Source organism: Aphelocoma coerulescens, unplaced genomic scaffold (genome assembly GCF_041296385.1).
Source record: "Aphelocoma coerulescens isolate FSJ_1873_10779 unplaced genomic scaffold, UR_Acoe_1.0 HiC_scaffold_255, whole genome shotgun sequence".
Classification (NCBI taxonomy): domain Eukaryota; kingdom Metazoa; phylum Chordata; class Aves; order Passeriformes; family Corvidae; genus Aphelocoma; species Aphelocoma coerulescens.
This window is the reverse complement of record NW_027183599.1, coordinates 112655-118715: the sequence shown is the minus strand read 5'-3', so window position 1 is coordinate 118715 and position 6061 is coordinate 112655.

Sequence of the window (6061 nt, the reverse complement as noted above, 5' to 3'; positions counted from 1 at the left end):
AGCTCCCTCTGCCGGCTCCCAATCCCAGCCCGCGCTCCCGGGCAGGGTTTCTTTCGGACCAGGGCTGCGTTTCCATCCTCCGCTCTGGGAGTCACCAGGTGCGTTAGGAACGAGCCGATCCCGCTCTCTGAGACACAAGGGCTCGCTCCAGGAGACTGTTCCTGTTCCTCTGTTCCAGCCGCTCTGCTCTCCCCAAAGCACCATTTCCTCGGAGCTCCTCTGAAACTGCATTTCAATGGACCGAGGGCTCCAGAAGCTGCAGAGTCGTGCAATGGGGTTTTTTTGGGAAGCGACCTTAAGCTCTTGCAGTTCCACCTCTGTCATGAGAATTTCAGGGCTCTAAGACTCACAGAACGATTTGGGCTTGGAAGGACCTTAAAGCTCATCCAGTGCCACCGCTGCCACGGGCAGGGACACTTCCCACTGTCCCAGGCTGCTCCAGCCCCAATGTCCAGCCTGGCCCTGAGCACTGCCAGGGATCCAGGGGCAGCCACAGCTGCTCTGGGCGAACTCTGCTGGGGTCTCCCCCACCTCCCAGCCAGGAATTCCCAATTCCCAATCTCCCATCCATCGCTGCCCTCTGGCACTGGGAAGCCATTCCCTGTGTCCTGTCCCTCCGTCCCTTGGAAATCCTTTCTCTATCTTTTCCTGCGGCCCCTTCAGGCACTGGGCGGCCCCCGCTGGGTCACCCCGAAGCTGCTCCTCTGCCGGCCTGTCCCGGGGTGTCCGGTGTGTCCCTGTGTGTCCCTGTGTGTCCCGGTGCGTCCCGGTCTGTCCCGGGGTGTCCCGGTGTTTCCCGGTCTGTCCCGCTGTTCCCCGTGTCGCTCCGCGCGCGCTGCGCCACGTGACTCTCCCACCGCCCCGCGGGGAGGGGGGGCCTGACCCACGCCACGCCCCCTGCGCGCGCGCGCTCCGCCGGGGTCACGTGGTTCCCCGCGCGTCACGTGATCGGGGCGGCGGCGCGGGAGCCGCCGGGAAGCGCCAGGCGGGACCGGGCCGGGATCGGGCCCAGCGCAGCCGCGGCCCTGCCCGAGCCCTGCGAGCCGCCAGCCCGCCATGGACCGCCGGGACCTTTCCGGATCGGCCGCCCGCTTGGCAGCCGCCCCCCCCCTCCCTCCGCCGGGCCCGCCCCGCGCCCCCCCCGGCGCTCCGTGACTCGCCGGCGGCTCCGCGGCTCCTCCGTCGTTCGCCGGTGGCGGCAGCCAAGAGATGGTGCGGGCCCAGCGGAGCGACCAGCGCAGGTGAGCGCGGCCGGGCCTGGCCTCCCGCCGGCACCGGGGCAGCGCCGGGGCCGCGCCGTCCCCGCCCCGGGCACTCCCGGCACATCCCGGCACCCCCTGGGCGGCACCGGCGGGCCCGAGGGCGGCATCGGCCGCTCCAGGCGCAGCTCCCGCCGGGACCCGCGGCTTTCCCCGCGCTCGCGCCCCGCTGTGGGGGACACCCCGGGAGGGCGGGGGTCCCTCCCCGGGCAGCGCAACCCGGGGCATTCCCTGGAACGGGGACTCGGGGCGGGCTCGGGGCCGGCGGGGCCGCTGCGCTGCCCTCCCCGCTGATGGGTTGAATGGTGTTCCGCTCATTGGCTTTGTCAGGGCTTTGTTCCTTCCCCTTTGCTCTCCCGGTTTGCGGCCGGAGCCGCTCCGGGATGGAGCGGGCCAGCACCGGCACGGGCTGCGGGGCTCTGGGGGCGGCCGGCGGCTCTGGGCGGCTCCGCGGGGCTGCCGTGCTCGGGGAATTGGCTTCCGCCGGCTGCTGCCGAAGGTCAGCGAGGGAAGAGTCGCGGGTCCGGACACAATCCCGTCCGGACTGAGTGGGTGGCTCTTACGTAAAGCCTCATCCTTGGGGGGGGTTGTGTTGGACTTTGTAAAAGAGCAGTCGCTTAACGTTCCTGGGCTCTGGGCTGACTTTTTTCCTTTTTTGCCATTTTTCAATGAACAAACCAAAGCGAGAAAGTGTTGAGAGGTGTAAGCCGGGTATCGGTGCATTCAGTGCTGTGCCTGTGATTCTCTTCTGGAGATGAGCAAGTGGTTCACTGGATTCTGGGGGAGAACTGAGTGCTTCTGCCCAAAGCTCGCTCACAGCCTGGGCAGATGCTGTACAGTGGAAAGGGAAAAGGGGCAGGTGTGGGACCCACTGTCCCCCCGGCTCATCTCTTGCCTTATGACGGCCTTGTTTGGTCATTTTCTCAGGAGTGCCGGTGCTTTGAAGCATTCCCACGTTCCCAGTGCTGGCAGCCAGGCACCCACCTGCCCCTGTGGGACTGCCCAGGCCCTTCCTCAGTGCCACTCTTTGGAATGAGCTGGTTCTGCTGGGGCCTGTGTGTTTATTTGTCACCTGGGCTCCCTCCCAGCTACTGAACTCCTCTCAGGTGTATTCCTAGTTGCTGACATTCCTTTAAAACTACCGAATTCTTCTCTCAGGTCCCTGGCAAACGGGGCTTTGCAGCCTGGGGGAGTTATTGCAAAACGGGGTCTAGTGAAGTGCTCTGCAGGAGTGGTTGTGCACCTGAGTGGTCATTTAATTGTCTCCTCTAATGAGGGAAACGTGATTAAATGATGCCTTTTCCTGGCCTTAAAATCAAGAGTCATACACGGTTCGAAGGGGAAAAGGGATTTTACCTTGGTATTTATTTTAAGGATCCTTAGGTGCACACGTCCAGGTCATATGCATCGAGATGCACCCCGCCGAGTCTCTGTGTCCCCCCCTCTCCCCCAACATTAGGTGTAACATTATAGGTGTTACTAATTAGCATATCTATCAAAGATTCCCCAATGAGAGGCTCAAGTGAGCCCCCCTCCCCAAGGAACCTTCCCCTGGATGGTTCTATCTTGGTTTACAGAATGTGTTCTGGAGAGGACCGTGGGGTCTGGGGCACACTGATCCCTAGCTACGAAGCTTCTAAAATGTTGAGTCTCTCAGCTTGACAAACAAGTCCAAGAATGTAGGCAAAAAGCACTAGGAATACAGAATTTGTAAAAAGGTACAACAGGGGTATAAAAGAAAAGGCAAAAATCCTCATGGCATCACTAGCAATCTTGTGCCCGTTGCTGGGCAGTTTCAGCTCGTGTCTGTGCTATGTCATGGGTGTCTGTGTTCTGTAGTTTGTGTCCATCCTCTCCTGTGTCACAGGCCTTTGTTACATCTCGGTGCTTTATGGGCCTCGCTCTGGGCCGTAGCGGCAGCGGGGGTCTCTGCTCGCGTGCTTTCCCAGATCGGGCTCATTCCGGCATCTTTACAGTTTTGCTTTTGGAGACCAGGAGAAGTACACAAGATGTTCTCCTCCATCTTCCTTCTCACTTTTGGTAGTATCTTTTCTTTCATGGGCCATGGACTTCTCTATGAAGTGTATTAGACCCTCCTCACTGTGGTAGTTCCATAGGTTCCATTGCCTCAAAGCATATCGGGTCTAGAATTTATCTTCTGGAGAGTTATCTCAAGTCCTCGTGTCATCTTTGCTTCTATTTGGTGTGCTTACACTTGGAGCTGCCCTGCCCTGGCACGTAGAGTCATGGCTGGGTTGAACAGTTGTAAAACTTTGTGGTTCATCTCTTGGCTGTGGGGTTTTGTGTAGAAAACTTATGGGCCTGGTGTATGGGGATAACTCCGAGCTGTCAGCTACTTGTAGACTGTCTCATGTTGTCTTGCAGGTCCCCGAGGCCGATTCTGATCCCTGCAGTCACCGATGCTACCGCTTTTCCCAGAATCTACCCTTCCACGTCAGGGAGCAGCAGTTGGAAGATGTGTTGAAGCGTCTTCATTGGTGGAGTGTTGTGAGTAAGGGCTGCAGTCAGTGTGTAAGCTGAAGAAGGGTGTCTGTCTGTGAGAGTGTGTGTCTGTCTGTGTCTGCGTGTGTCAGTCTGTGAGAGCGTGTGTGACTGGTTCTAACCTTGTGTGTGGGATTTTTGCCTTTCAGTTTTTTCAACTGATTTTTAACTTTATAATAAGAAAACAGCCAGCTGTGAGGTTTTTTTTCCCCCATCTGGGTTTTGTTTTTCCTTGGTCCCGTCCTGTCTGCGAGGTGATGTTCATCGCCAAGGTTTGGGTGCAGCCAAACAAACAGCCTCCCTAACAGGGTGGAGAGTACCCAGTGGAGGTTAGGAATACAGGGAAAAGGTGCACCAGCCCTCACACCACCCCTGACAGCACCATTTTCCCCCCACCAGCAGCACAGTGCAGCAACCCTGGAACCCTCACTGCAGCAGAGCTCAGTAACCCTGGTGCTGGGATAACCCTGGAACCCTCAGAGGAGGACAAGCCCCACACCAAAAAGTTAGGGATGACAGCTGCAGGCTGGAGAGTGACAGGTACGGGTTGAGGGCTGGGGCGTGTAGAGCAGGAGTGAGGGGTTCCAGGCAGCAATAGCAGTGAGGGGTATAAAGTAGAGGGGGTTAAAGGTTAGGGGATAAAGGGACAAAAGTCAGGGCATAGGTTGGGGGGTCAGGGAATCAAAGGTGAAAGTCCAGGGGTCGAAGGTCAAGGTGGTCAATGTCAAAGCACAGAGGTCACATGTAGAAGGTTGGGGCAAAGGTCACAGGGCTCAGGGGGGTCAAAGGTCCTGGGGTCAGGTGTCATGGGTCAAAAGGCAAGGGTCAAAGGGCTCAGGTTGGGGGGGTCAAAGGGCAGAGCTCAAGGTGTAAAGGTGGATGGTCAGGGGTCAGGGATCAAAGGTCAGGTTGTCAAGGAATGGGTCGAGGGGTCAAAGGTCAGGGGGAGTAAAAGGTCAAGGCTCAGGCTCAGGATTAGAGGTTTCAGCATGATTTTCCATGGTGGTTCCCAGTGTGGGGACACGGGGTGTGGGGTCAGTGGCGCCGGGGGCAGGCAGGAGCCCCATGGGCAGTGGCCGGCAGCGGCGGGGACGTCTCCGTCCGGGTCGCGCCCCTCCACTCCCAGCAGAAGCCCCCCTGCGCTGTGCGGTGCCCGGCCGCACTCCTTGCCCTCCCTGCCGCTGCCTTCCCGCACTCCCACCGCACCCCCTGCTCCCCTCCAGCCCAGGGAAATGCAGGAAAACACAAAATCATCGAGGTGGAACAGTCACCGGAGCTGCCCGAGCCATCCCTCTGCGGCGGCAGCTGCCCAGAGCCGGGAGCACCCAGCAGGATGCAGCTCCTCTTTCCCAGGAGCTGGAGGCAGGGTTTCCCAGGCAGGGGGAGCAGGGAGAATTTCAGCTCCCAGCAGCTCTCTGTGAGTGCTGGATGGACTCTGGGCTGAGCCAGGTGGGAGGTGTGGGTGGTGTTCATGTCCTCAGGAGCTGCTCGAATCCACCTTAAACTCCTGGAGTGGTCTGTGCTGGGAAGAACCTTACAGACCATCCTGTTCAGCCCCTTGCCATGGTCAGGGACACCTTCCTGGGGTGTCTGTGCCAGAGTGGTGGAATGGGCAGGACTTTTTCCCTGAGCCCAATCCCGGGCAATACTGGGGTTCCCATGGGAAGAAGCCTGTGAGCTGCATTTCCGGAGCTGGGAGCCTCCATGCCTGGGAGTGTTTCCAGTACCGCTCTTTGGTTTTTTCCATAACTGGGCATGATGTTTCTCCCCAGAGCAAGGTGGTTTTCCCTGGATTGTTGGGGTTACACACTGGCTGTTTGACAGCTCTGTTGTCTCTTTGTCCTGAATGGAAGAGCGAGGAATGGGAGATGCTCCCAACTGTCACAGGGATGTGGGAACAGCCCAGTTCCAGTGAGGAATGTGATGCCCAGCTTGTGGCGTGTGCCCTGAGATGGTCTTTCCTGTTGTTTTGTCCTTAGAGCCTGTTGGAGTGCTGGCCTGGATTTGGGAGGAGCCAAGTAGCCTGGAGCAGTGAGGTTTTTCCTGTCAGAAATCCATGCTGGGGATGTTTTCCCTGGCTGTCCCAAGGGGAAGGAACAGCTCTGGAGTTTTTGCAGCCACAGGCTGGGGATGCATCCCCTGAAAACCAGTTCAGGATCGTTCATCTGACTCTGTCCCTGACCTGTGGCTTCCAGGGAGCCTTCTGGTCTTCTGGATATTCCCAGGAGAGGATATTCCACCACCTGACTTTTAAGCCAGGAATTGCAAACCCAGTAAGTCAGTCACATTCTATGGGAGCT